Consider the following 13,840-nt stretch of genomic DNA (forward strand, 5'->3'; position numbering starts at 1 on the left):
CGTCTCCGCCAATCACCGCGCCGCAGCGCACGGGCAGCGCACCGCCCGTGACGTCAAGCCGGGGCCATGGCAACGGCGAGGGCGCGAGCACGAGCCCGCGCCTCCCCCGGCGCGCCACAGGGCGGGTGGAGGCACTCGCCAACCGCCGCGGGCGGTGCGCGGGCCCCGGGACACGCCCCGCGCCGGCGGCCCCGCCCGCGGGCGCGCGCCTCTCCCCCGCCCCTCTCTGCCTGGCTGCCCCCGCCTGCGGCGCCGAGCGGCGGGGCCGGTGAGGGGCCGCGCCGGGCGGGGGCAAGGCGGCGGCCCGCCCCTCCGCGCTGGCTTCTGACCCTACAGCTGAGCCCTTTCACCCGCCTCTACCCCTGCGCTGGTGGGCTGAGGTGAGCACCGCTGGCGGAGGGTCTTGGGCCTCTCTGCCGCTTGGGTTCGGGGGCTCAGGCGGCACCACCCGGTGTGTCCTGGGCTGTGTACGGTGTCATACACCCCTTCCCCGTTTACTGCACCCGCTGAGGAATTGCTCCTGCCGCTGTGCCTTCCGCAGGGGCCGAGTTCTCGCAGTCAAACCCCCGTTGCCCAAAGCCTGTCCAGAGCCGCTCCCGCTGTGCCGGGTCGGTGGGTGAGCCCCGAGGGGACGAGGTCTCGCTGCTCCCAGGTGCGTGTGAGGCCCGTCCCTGGCGAGCACGGCACCGTGCTGCTGCCGGGAGCCCCATCCTGGGCCGGGAGCGGGGAGGAGGTGTGGGCTGGGCAGGGCAGGCCCATAAAGGGCACATGGAATCGCGGCAGGAGCCCGGCAGGGGAGCCCGGTGGGGTAGGCATGCTGCAGGGCCATGCAGATGGGGAACAGCCAGCCCTTTTGCAAGCCTCGCCCTTGGAAAGGCAAACGGGCACTGCGGCCAGCACCATGCAAACTTTGATGAGAACGTGCTGACAGGAGTGAGAAGAGTATAAAAATAATAAACATCGCTGCTGTTGGAAACGCTTTTATTTTTGAGAGTGTTTCTCAAAGGTGTTCAAAGCCTGCATTCCCTTGTCCCCTTTCTGAACAGCATGCTCCAGCTTGAATCCCTGTCTCAAGTATGCAGTGCCCTGACCCCTTTCATGCTTGCTTCTGGGCTCTGGGATCAGCACTGACAGAATTAGAAATAAGATGGTGAAGGCACTTTGGTATGCTTTTCTGGAAAGGGTCAGGTAGGACAGGGTGGTGGTAGGAAGGTTTTGTCTTCCACAGAACAGGAGCATCTCCTAGGGGAGAGGGAGATTGCCTCTCAGGAGCTTGCTGTCTGTGACAGACTCCACTGAGCACTCCACCCTGTTCCTTTCCACTGCAAGGTCTCATGAAACCTCAGGCCCTGCTCGCAGTGTCAGTTATGGTGTCCCAGCTGCACAGCCGTAATTGGAAATCAAGTGGCAGCAGCTTTCCAAGTGACTCCTGCTCAGGTCAGGCATACTCGCTTTACTGATCCTTCAGAACAGCTCATGCAGACATAGCCACCAGCACAGGAGGAACACGTATTTATTGTGGGCAGAGTCATAAAAATCTGTTGGTAGAGCAGTATGTGGGAATAGCATAGGAAGAGTGAGATACTTGCTTCTCAGAAAGCAAGAGGAAGTTATGAATGTATTTGTGTTCTTGTCGAGTGACTGGCCAGGACCAGGTTGATACAGTACCAAAGAAAAGAGCATCAACATGTTCTGCAGGTGCTCTACCTTCTGCCTTGTGCCTCCTAGTCTTGCCTGCATGCCTCTCTCTGTCTTTTTCAGGCACTTCTGGGATAGCTTCCCAGCATGTTCCTTGTCTTTCTTCTGCTCTGCAGTGATGAAGAGCCTGGAGACCTTGAGAGTGTGATAAAGCGACCAGAACAGGGGTTTATTTCTATGTCTTCAAAACAATGATCCTGCATTTTGACTGACTGTCAGAAAGGTGCTATTTTAAGCTCTGCATGAGAAAGTTGAATTTTTAAGGATAGGGTTTTTATTAATTTACCTTTAAAATTATATCACATAAGGAACAGTTACGTTTACTGTGTTTTACCTTTATGGTTTGTTTATGGATCTTTTACTACACTTCCTCATGGCCTAAGATGCATGTTGGGGTTTGTACATTTTTCTCCGTGTAAGTTTTCTCCAGCAATTCCTCTTATCTTAGGCATTGATTTAACAGTGGGGAATTTTTTCTTTTTGATTTCTCAGCAGTTCTAGTGCCTTCCATTTACTCCAAGATCTAATAAATTTCACTCACGTTCCCATGGAATATTGCTGGAACACTTGTGGAGAGAGCTAAAAAAAAAGCAAAGCGAGCAATATCTGGTGGAACAAAGCTCACCAGAATTTACTAGCTGTGTCAGGTGAAAACATTGCTTAATTTAAATATGAAGAAGATTAGAACCTTCCTTTTTACTTCCACAATGATGCTTTGTTGGGGTATACAGATACAGAGAAGTCCATTTTTGAAACAAGCGTTGTAAGGCTCAGGTTCATAACGTATTCCAATGCACAATGCTTCTTCATCTTATCTGGTTTTATTTTTTACCATTATTTTCCACTTTAGGAAGCAATAGGAGGAGAGCTTGAGAGCTGTACTTGAACACAGATGGTATGATGGCACAGCATTTGCTGCAACTTACTTCAAGTTATGTTACAGAGTTCATTTTTAACATAAGCTTTAAACCTTTATTTTGTAGAAGAGTCTCATTGAAATGGCAACCACCCAAATGTAGGCTATATGTTTCCAGAGGTGCGTGGATATTTTGCGGCAGCATGACGAAAAATTGACTGATACAGAAAAAATTATAATCCTTAAAAGTACACAAGGAATCCAAACTGGATGATACGTTAGATGAAGCACATGTATTGCTTTTTGATATCTCCAGGAAAATATAGGGGAACCCCCTGTGAAGTAGGCTGAAATGCTGTAGGCAGTGTTAATAGTTTCATGGAAGAAAAACATCAGCCCTTCCAGTCAGTCCTTTCCATTATTTCTGGTTTTGGAGTGAATGGAATGTCGACTGCAACAACCCTAATTGCCACTACCCATACTTTTTGTTTGCTAGCGGCCCCATATGTCAATAGGCACTGTACTCCTTCCCCTTTAAGTGGGCTATTTTTGCCAAACACCATTTCCACTTCTCTGGATTTCATGAACGCTGCCATTTGAAACAGATCCAAGGAAGAATTAGACATTACTCACCTTTGCATATGCTGTCTCTTGAACAGATACTCTCCTGCTGTCTTCTATTCTTATATTTCCTGCACTTTTCCTCCAGTGTGGAATGCTTTATTTTGTCTTGCCTGTTGCTGTTTTGACCAGGGAACATGGTTTTATTTTAAAAGATAGGCTTTAAGCAGTTCCCCTTTCCTTCAGACGCATTTTCTCTGCTGCTCTCCACACAGCTTTTTGTTCAATGACTTGCACTTTCACTATCTCAGGCTGTCAGGCGTTATTTTTCAGCAACTAGGAGCAAAACCTCATTTGTATCGTTAGACACATTTGCATATAAAGGCACATAAATGTGTGCTTATTTACAGACATTCTTACTTTACTTTCTTATCTGAGAGGAAGAAATGGAGGGAAGTGAGGCAGAAAATGACCCCAGATATCTTTTACTCTCCCTCTAGCACAGCATTTAGTTCCTTCTTCCCTCCCATCCTTTCTCCCGTAAGTGCTTAGCTATTCTTCCCTGTGCTTAACCATATTTAATTAAAAGTGGATGGTAGCAAGGCAGGGGTTATCCACACACTAGAAGAGGATGTCAGGGTTTTGGGGGGAGTTACTCTCACACAGTCCAGGAAGGCAGTCCAGGAAGTCCATAGGAATGGCTCCTGAAAGTCAGCAAATGCTGTCAGGACTGGAAGGCGCAGCGGAGGTTACTCTTGGTGCTGCTAGAAAATAGAGATGCTCTGATTGACTGGTTTGGTTTTTGTGTCTTGTTTTCTTTTCCTGGGAACAGGAAAATGAGGAAAGGTGGCCTAGCAAAGGGCATTTCTCTGGAGACCAGAGATGATTCTGCAAATCTACGACCTTTGGGGGAAAAAAAAGAAGAGTTGGCAGCTCCGCTGTGTGCTCTCCTGCTGTCAGGAGCTACTTTTCCAAAGGCTGCTTGCTCAAAATCCTGACTGTTGTGACTTTGTTACATACCTTTATGTGCTGATCCTCAGGCTACATATATATATAGTGTATATAGCAGCATTCTTATGCAGCCTTTGTGTGCTTTTGTAGGGCTTTGAACTTCATGCCCCCCACACACCAAAAGCAAGATCTTTGGAATATTACCACCTTTCTGGTATAAAACATTTATTAGCATTCTTAGGAATGTGTCCTATCTGTCTTAATTTCTTTCCTTGGCCACAGCCTGTGATTTTCAAGCCAAACTTCAAGCGTTGCACAAGGGAATGAGATCTCTTATTCTTCTCCTTTGTAGTCTGATTGTGCTTTTGGATCAACTGACATCCTTTGTCCTCAGGAGTCTCTTGCAGGTGGACCCAACTAAGAGACTTCAATGAAGGATGGATGCATTTTAAGCTTTTATTTTCTTTTTGTTCCCTTTTTTCCTCCCAGTCTAAAATGAGTCAGATTCTGACTCTCTGTCAGCTGCCAGCAATAAAACATAAATTGTGGATAAGGCTGCTATTTTCCATCACAGAGTGGAAAGTAGTTAGAGCTGCTGGATCTCACGTAGCCTTTCTCTTGGTGTCACTGAAGATGTCCTGAGAACCTTCTCTAACCTCCTCACCTCTCTGTCCATAGTCTAGTTTCATAAAAAATGACACATTGAACTGAAGAATCCAAGTACCAGTGAGTCCCACATAAGTATTCCTGTACCTCAGATTAAAATCCTCAAATGATTTTGTATATGGACTGATTTAAGTATATATATTGGAGAGTTAGTGCATGGTTGGAAGTGTTTCCAAGGTTGACTTCTCAGATTCGACTGCTGGTAAAATGCAAAGGTAATTTTCACAACAATAACTCTAAAATGTTTGCAAACATCTTGTCACCCAAGTAACAAGTATGGATGAAGGATGTCAGGATGCCCAGCAAATGAATGGCATAGAAGTGATGAATTGTAAGTTATCACCTGCCCAATGTTGCAAAAAAATGTAATGTAAAATGGCAGCTTCCTTTACAGAACTTGTCACCAAATGATGAAGATAAATCAGCACTGCTCTCTACCTCCTACTGACCTTTCTGAGAAAGGAAGCTAGATGCTGTTCTTGCTTGTTTAGAAAAAGCTCCTAAAAGTTATGAAAGACTAAAAGTTTGCACAGGGGTCACTAATGGCTGAATTTAATCTAAATAACTTTAATTCCTGACATTTAGTGTATGAGATGGGGGAGGACTTCAGGATCTGGCTGCACTTGAAGGGCTGCAATAACTTTCAGTAACTGGTTAACTGGAAAGAGGGTTTGATAGGGCTGTGTGGTAAAGCTGTCATGTATGAATAGGTCCATTAACGGATCTCATTTGGGTCTTTTCACTGTAGCATTTAAGTGTTAGTGACATATTGAATGTAAAAGTGTGCAAATTCTTGAATTGCTGACAGCTCATTTTGAAAATGGGCACCTTGGCATTGCTTTGCATTCGTTTACTTTCCCAGGGAAAATTCAGTTTGCTTCTGTACCCGAGTTGATTTTACAGTCTTAGATGCAAAATCAAAAGCTGTGCAGAAGAGCAAAGTTCATCACTCTTAAATAAGGTTGATTAATCAGACTATTTTGAGATGCAGCTAAGGAGCATTTTAGGGATGCTGCTGCAGTCATCAGAACCATGAAGAAATCAAATGAAATATCCCCAACATCAGCAACGAAAAGGAGGTTTGAGTGTTTGAAAGCAATTGGCTAGACAGAGGCCTGCAAGTGGAATCTATGGTTTATATATTACAATTTTATTATATTCTGATTCCTAACTGATGGCACAGTGCTGAGGTATTTGTGTGTCTTCCAAAGATACAATGAAAGAGCATATCACATATGTTTTCTTCTCCATTTCCTCTTACAGGAAGCAAGATGGATGATGCCGAAACAGGCATGCTTTGCCCTGGGATGCATGAAGGCAGTTGGCTACCCAGTCTGCTGGGAACACTGACTAAACACAGGTCCTCTCAGGCTGGAAATATGAGTTCAAGCAAATTTAATGTGGTGTTGATGAATTCACTGTGCATCAGTCTTATCCCGATCCTCCACACAGGACTGAATTACACCCTGAATTATGGAATCTAGAGTAATTATGTTGGTTTATAGATGAAAAGAGTTCTTTTCTTTTTGCAAACAATAGTCATTGGGATTTGGGAACTTGGAACTCTTTTCAGCTTGTATTCACTTCCATGATGTGTAACTGCTCTTGAGTAAGCAAGATAGATAATACTTAAGAAATGTTACCAGAAGAGACAGGATGTCTTGAGGCAAACTTGAGACTAACGTCATTCTATTATACCTACTTTGATTTATTTTTGGACTGATTTTTTATTTATTTGAGCTTACTAGCTAATGTTATTTTAATGTTGATTGTCAGGGAAAAGGCTCCATAATGTCTTGCTTCAAATCAGTTCTGCCACTTAATTTCAGAGCTTCTTGTCTTGTATGCATTTATCCTGAGTTTGTCTCTTATTTTTTAAATGATAAATTATTTATATTTTTTACAGTCTTTAGAAATATACCATAGCTGTTAGAGTTGAATACATCAGATATATTGCTAAGGTGCGAATTGCCAGTCTTACAAGGAACACACTGAGGTTTTCTGGAGGACCTCAAAACCAAAGCAGTGTAGCTGCTACACATGCAAACTCTCACCATAAACATTTGCCACTAAAAGGATCAATGGGTAATGGATTGAACCTGTATTTTTATAAAGTAATCCAAGTAATTATTAATAGAGTGAATTATGTATTAGATGATCATTTGAAGTTAAAAATGAAATGATGCTGTACGTCAAAGGTTATATTATGAGGTGGTCTAAGAAACTATAGAATAGAAAAATCTCATTAATCTCTTACTGCTATCTGGATGGTTCATAGAGGTATGGATGAAGATGAACTTACTTATTTTATTAAGATTTTCACAAGCCCTCGGTAAAATTATCACAGCAAGCTATTAAAGATATTAAAGATGTAGTTTTACAAGGGTATCTTAGGCCTGTAAATGCATATGTAAGTAACTTTATTTAAGTTACAGGTATTAATAGCATTTCTAATCTTGAAGGTTTGCTTGATGCAGTAGGAATTTAACATTTTCCACTGGTAAAATTGCTCAGTTCCCTTGTTTTTGCTGCCGAGCATGTGCAAAACCATCTTGACAGCTCCAGGCTGCTAAGCCCCAAAGAAATACATAAAATAAGCATTTTCTTGCAAGTTTCCTCACAACTGCCTGTCAACTTCAGTTTTGCATCCCAGCAACCAATTTCAACTCATTTTATTTTATACTGACTACATTTATCACAATTTATTTTATATTCTTGATAGGATATTTAAAGAGGCTCTCAGGGCCGCAGATTGCTGCTGAAATGTTAGACAACATTTGGCATGAACTGGATCAGAAATTAAAAACTGGCATTTTTTTAGCCCTGGTTGCCTTTGAAATGAGGTTTGTGAGATTGTGTTGTTTATCTCTCTGTACATTCAGCAATTCCCCTTAAAACTTTGGGGCCCATTTTCAGCCAAATTTGAAAGATGAGCTGAAATCTGAAGATAAATAAGGTCTGTGAAAAACTGCAGCTGTACAGAGGACAAAGTGGGTAATTAAATGCCTGCGCTGTGGAAAAGGCAGGTGGAAGCCAGCCTTTATATAGCAGTTGAGAGCCGCCAGCCTGCCAGAGTATGCTCAAAGGTTTTTGATTGAGCATAGCATGTGCCCTATATGGAGAGTGGGTTTCGGGAGAGAATCCAAGGTTGTTATGGCAGAGGAGGTTTTAGAAGAAAACACAAGTCCATGAAAACAGTCAGTCAAACCCCACCTTGTTTGTTTTATTTCTTGCAGAGCAACTCGAGTCTCTTGCCCTGCCTCTTCTGCCTCCTTCCCACCCCGAACACCTTTTTCCTCCCAGAATCTCCAGAGTCAGTTGCTATCTTTGTATTCCCTTGCTCTCCTGGCTCAGAATCAATTCCTGTAACTTAACCAGCCTAAGAACTCTGTCTGATTTAGTAATGAGGTCTCAGATATACCCTGGTGGGAGCCAGTTAATGTCTGTTTCTTCATCCAAAAAGTTCAACCAGGCTGTTAGGATGTGCTGATGTCAGTAGCTGTAACAAAACTAATCAGCAGTGACCCCTTTCCACCCTGACTGGAGAATCTCCTGCTTTGATATTTATACTCATCAAACATTTGTGGGTTCTTATTGTGCCCCCTGACAGCTACCTGACATTTTGAAGACCCAGCTGTTGTGTAGTAGGACAAGTGAATCCTGCTTAAAGGAAGCTAACTAGAATCAAACAATTATTTTTGTAATCTATACACACATTTCAAATAGTATATCCAACCCAACATTGCAGTCTTTTTAGAATATTCTGTAAGATTTTAGACTATGCTATGGAGGCTTACAACTCCATAGCGTCTCCAAGGACCTGTATTACTCTAAAAAGCGGTGTGAAAGTTGTATATTTTACAAATCAACTTAGCTGGAGAAACAAGAAAAAATGTGTTGTCTCCTTTTTGTCTTTTTCTGTCAGGTTCTTCCTCAAGATGGATAACCTTATCTAGCATGGAAAGTTTTTGTAGTTCTTCTCTGGTCAGTTATCCAAACAGGGCACAATTGAGCTGATGTCAAAACAAAGAATACGCTGGGCTGTGATAAAAGCTGCTCTTCTGCACAATTTCCCAGCTTGCAAAACCTGCCTGGTTTTGCATCGTAGATAAGCCCCAGGAAGTATAAAGTTAGTAGGAGTGCTTGTAGTGTGGCCAAGTTACAGTTTTACAGTCGTTTAAAGGTCAGCAGCAAATTGACATCTGCACCCAGTCCTGCAGGATAAGGCTTTGTGGGGACAAACCTCTCAGGTAAATGTCTGCATGATTTGCCTCTGGCCATATGGAAAATGTGAGGCCAAAGAAGGGGCTGAGATCCCACCGGGTCACTTGCAAGCCAGGGCCAGAGTTACCAAATCAATCTTTCTCAGCATTTATATAGGGCAGGCTTTGAAACTTATGCCTGATGAAAGCTTTTTGAAGCAAAAAACTCCAGACCCATGGCCTCGCAGGGCAGGTATTCTTTTTTGTCCCCCAACTTCTGGATTCTCTTCTTCTTATTACTTAACTTGAAAATCCAAGTTTATGGATGTTATTATCTCTCAAGTAGTTAATGTCTCACTTCTCAGTTAGACATTCTTTTTTCAAACTTGGCAGGCTTCTGGCCAGGCTCATTAGAAGTGTAACTAGCCTGGACCAAATGATCTCTATGTTACCGTAAGCAGCATGCAAGCTGCAGTAATAGCGGCAGACTAACTGCAGAATGCTGCAAGTTGCTATGAGCTTCACCAGCAGATTTGGTGATCAGCTCCAGATTTTTACGATGTCATTTTTCTTCTTATTCTTTAACAGAAAAACTGTCACCGGAGCTGGTTACAGCTCACGCCTGCAAATGCAAAAAAGTTGTATGGAGACAACAACGCACAGGAAGACTTGCTAGGCCATGGACTAAGATGCCAAGTTTCAGAGAAGCTGGTTTGCACAGGGAAAGCTCAGAACTCAAAAGCAGAAATTGGGTGCTCTTCTAAGGACAGCAGGTGGAGGCATGAGATTTGGGGGAAAAAACCTAAACCCCCAAAACCTGCTGTAGAAGAGGTTCCATCTCTGTGAAAACAAGAAGGAAAGAGGGTAATAAAAGAAGTATGAAGTGTATCTAGTTTCAGAATTTTGCTGAAGAAAAAAAAGCACTCCTAAAAATCACTACTACAGGTGAAATCATAGGCGGTCTTAAAGAATGGAAACATCTGTACTGCAACCTGCAACTGTTGGAAAGCACACGGGGTGGGAGGGTGTTAATAAGCAGATTATAGGACAAGGTGGAGATTTGGAAGTGTCCAGCTAGAGCTATGGTTGATGTTCAGGCAGGAAGTTCTTGAAATGTCCTGAACTCCACAGAGCATGCTTAAATCAGTGAGTCAGCATGATACGTGCTACAGCTACTCAGCGCTGACCAGGAAACTCTCTGAACTGTTTTTCTCCATCTCCTACAGACAGCTGGTGATGAGGGTTAGGAGTTTTCTCTGATGAAACTTTAAAGCTCTTGGTGCACAGGCACTTGATATGCAATACCAAACCTGACCCTCAAACAGCTGGGTGCAAACATGGGGAAGGCTTTTCCTGCAGGTTCTCAGGTATCAAGCTCAGCTGATGTTCCTGTACCACAGCTGTAAATGAAGCCTCTTCTGGCACTCCCAGGAAGATTTGAGAGTTTGCTGGGCATGTCCTGCCCCTGGCACCACTCTGACATTCACAGCATTGATCTCCAGCATATCACCTCTCAAAGTGCATAAAGCATGGCAGCTCACAGGATGTTCAGGGGCCTCTTTAATGCATTCATTTGGCTACATGTGCCACTAAAGTTCTATGCCACCAACCAGGAATCTCCCCTCCCTGCCGTGGTCTTCCCCCCATAGACCAGCCTTGCTGGTGGTTTGGGCCTGCTCCTCCCTTCCCCAGCACTCCCCAGCGAGCTTCTTGCTCTGACAGATTCTCCCTTGGCAACAATAGCTTCTGCTGGGTTCCTCCTAGGCTGTGGTCATGGCTGCCGGGGTGTGAAGTGTTCTGCCCACCTGAGTCAGGAGTGCCCGGCAGCTCTGCTCACAGCGTAACAAAGAGCAAATCACCATCAGCCGAACTGTAACAGGCATCACGGAAACAGCCAGATGGATGTCACAATACCCCCACAGAATGCTTCAAACTCTCAAAAGTATTTTTCACCTCCAGCAGCCTGCAAACCACCACGAATTCCTGAGCCTGTCCCGCATGGAATTTGAACGCACGTTTCCTTTGGAGAAGAAACAAATTGCAAGAATAAAAATGTTTCTCTGCCTAAACCCGAGCCTGTTGTGTCTTGAGAGTGGGAAAGGATCCCCAGACTAGTTCACAGAAATACACAGTGTATTATTTTGATTACAGCTGTTCTAACAGAATATTTTTGCAGTCTGAAAATGTTCAAAGGGATTTAAAAATAAAGGAGGCACTTTTTTTTTTTTTTCTTAACTCCTAGGGCTGTAAAATATAAATCCTAGCGCCATGTTTGCTGGAGATCCTTTTTCCCGATGCTTCTAGACCAAGTTTCCTAAGTCAGATACTGTTTTCCTTGGGTTTTTTTGGAGGGAGGGTCTCAACCTGACCAGAACACTTTCAGAGGAGGCTGGATGTGAGCCCACAGAACCCCTGGAACTGCAAACCCCCACTGCAAACCCGTGGGGGCTTGTTCTGTAACCTCATGGGGGGCATCTTTTCTGGACCAAGTGTATGTAGTCCTTCTGTGTCACTCCTGTGGTGTTCTCCTTGGAGCATATGTTCATTACTGTCACGTTAGTGACCCCGCGCAGTTGATGGCCTGCAATGCTGAAGGGAATGTCTTTTATCAGGCTGGGGTGCATTAACATGTGGTTTCCTCAAGGAGATGAAAAGGGCAGGTTGTGCACGTTTGTTTCTTCCCTACTTATTTTCATGGTGAAGACAGCCGAGGTCTGATTTGTTATCTATAGGGTGGTTTCAGTCTTTCACCATACTGCTGCAAGGAGGGTGCTAGAGAACCCTGATACTCCTTGGAAAGGTAGTCTGAGTTTATTTATTTTACACAGTAATAATCACCAGATAAGACACAGAAGTAGTCCTTAGGGCGTGGGGCAGAATCAGATCTCCTTGCCCTTGGCTGCAAGCTCTGGCCAGCAGGCCAGCAGGATGTGAGTGCTCTCACGATCAATGTTATGTCATTAATTTTTGGGCAAACGTGACAAATTTTTATCAGGAGCTAAAGGTCCCTTTGTGGAGCCTGATAGCAAGTGTGTGCCCTGAAGAAATGGATTTCTTCTCTTAGATGGAAAAGTGCATTGAATCTGGGGCCCTTGTGCTCTAGGTGAGTGCTCTTCCTACTGAAGTGCTGGGTTAAGGTAATGGGGAAGTGAAGGTAGTCAACTTTGTTCGCTGTTTGAAAGGAACACATTATACCTGCTTGCTCCATCTTCAGAAGAAACAACTATCTGTTAACCCCTGGCAAATAGAGGTCCTTCCTTCCCTGCAACCTGGATGCAGGCAGAATAAAGATGCACTATCGGAGGGGATCTGAAAGCCAGGCCTGTGCATGCTGCAGCCGCAGAGTTTTGAGGCGATGACTCTCAAGGGGCTGCATACTGCACAGCAAGTAAAAGGTATCCCTCTATGTAGGCAGAGCCTGTCCCCCGGGAGGCACCAGAATCTTGCCAGAACTCGGTACGAGGTGGGTGGGGAGGGAAGGGAGGTTTTAATGTTTTATGCTGAGATGCATATTTACAAGCCGCCATGTTTGCGGTCTTTCTTCAGGTGCTCCTCGCAAGCAGGAGTCAGTCCCAGTCAGAAGGCAGCTGCGCATGGGATGGGCTGTGGGTTGTTTTCGTTATTTCCGTAACACTTGCGTGCAAAGATGTCAACCTGAGCTGGGACCCAGTTAGGCTGTGAACACTGCAATCCCTTGGAGGAACAGAATGATAGATGACTTGCCTCCAATCAAACATAAGTCAGTGGCAAAGATAGTACCTGGTCCCTGGGCTGAAAAACCAGCATGGAATTGGCCCAGTTTGTCTTGTTCTTCCCGCAGCTCGTTGACAGATGTGAATACATTGGGCTGAATTGGAATCTGTTAGATCTAATTGAGCCTTAATTATAATGCATTAAACAATTAAAATAATGAAGATCGGGCACAATCAAATTTCAAAGCAAAGAGATTTAGCAAGATTAGACTGTTAAAACTGCACAGATTATGCCATTAATCTTGGAGGAGGTCCAACATAAACGATACAACATTTAGCCAGCTGGGAAGATGGCAAACTGGAGGTAATATCAGGTTCCCAGCATAAAGTGTAAGGCAGTAAAAGGATTTTCCCCCTTCCATTTTACAGCTTTATGTTTAGACAAGAGCAAAATACTGAACATATCAAAACATGAATGCACACGTAACATAGGTGTGACGGCTGTGAGTCATCTGAATCTGTGGACTCCAAGGAGGCAGGGAGTTCACAGCTTGCAACACCTGATAAATTAGAGATGTTACTGTACTCCCCATTTATGTTTGTAAGAGTTACTCTGATATTTATAGTAACTTTAGCACTGAGGAAGCTGGCTTTGACTGACAGCTCTGGGAGAGGAAATTGTTCTTTGCCCTTTAAACAGGTACAGCACTTCAGGATAGGAGAGGGGGCTTTGGGCCCCACGCTTATTCCTTCGCTGGCCTTCTCAGGGACCTCATTGTCACTGTTGTCAGCAGTAATGCATTTATGGCGCTTTGTCATGTGGTGTCTGCATGAAGCCAGGCTGCCCCAGGAAACTCAGAGCTGGAGCCTGGGCACAGAGCCACGGGGAGGGAGTGCTGCACACCACCCCTGAACTGTCTGTTGGAGGCAGAGCGTGAGGAAGAACGGTATGTGACAGCTGCTAATGGAAAAGCAGGTAAATGTGACCGGAAACCTGCCCTGCACTTCACAGGTAACATGATTTTACCAGAAAAGGAAAATCTTTCTAAAAAGCCAAAGAACAAAAACATTTGAGGCCTCCTTTGGGAAATAAGGATGAGCAATCTAAACTGCTGGTTTTCTTTGTATAATTGAACACTGTAGTCCTGGAGGGATCTTTTTATTTGGTTCTTTGCTCTCTCTGATTCCTCTCAACAATGTACACAAGCTGCAGT

At 44.4% G+C, this 13,840-nt stretch overlaps 1 long non-coding RNA gene across 3 annotated transcripts; it reads left to right on the forward strand.

Moving 5' to 3' along the window:
• Positions 1-197: 197 nt before the first annotated feature.
• Positions 198-10,997, forward strand: LOC308217254. 3 transcript variants are annotated; one of them, XR_013956212.1, is made up of 5 exons: positions 198-380; positions 542-652; positions 1,762-1,921; positions 5,996-6,092; positions 9,523-10,997. It is a non-coding gene; the product is annotated as an uncharacterized lncRNA (long non-coding RNA). The 3 variants fall into 3 exon arrangements; XR_013956213.1 differs by lacking the exon at positions 542-652; XR_013956214.1 differs by lacking the exons at positions 542-652; positions 1,762-1,921.
• Positions 10,998-13,840: the final 2,843 nt, after the last annotated feature.

This window comes from Psittacula echo, assembly GCF_963264785.1.
Source record: "Psittacula echo genome assembly, chromosome: 2".
NCBI lineage: Eukaryota > Metazoa > Chordata > Aves > Psittaciformes > Psittacidae > Psittacula > Psittacula echo.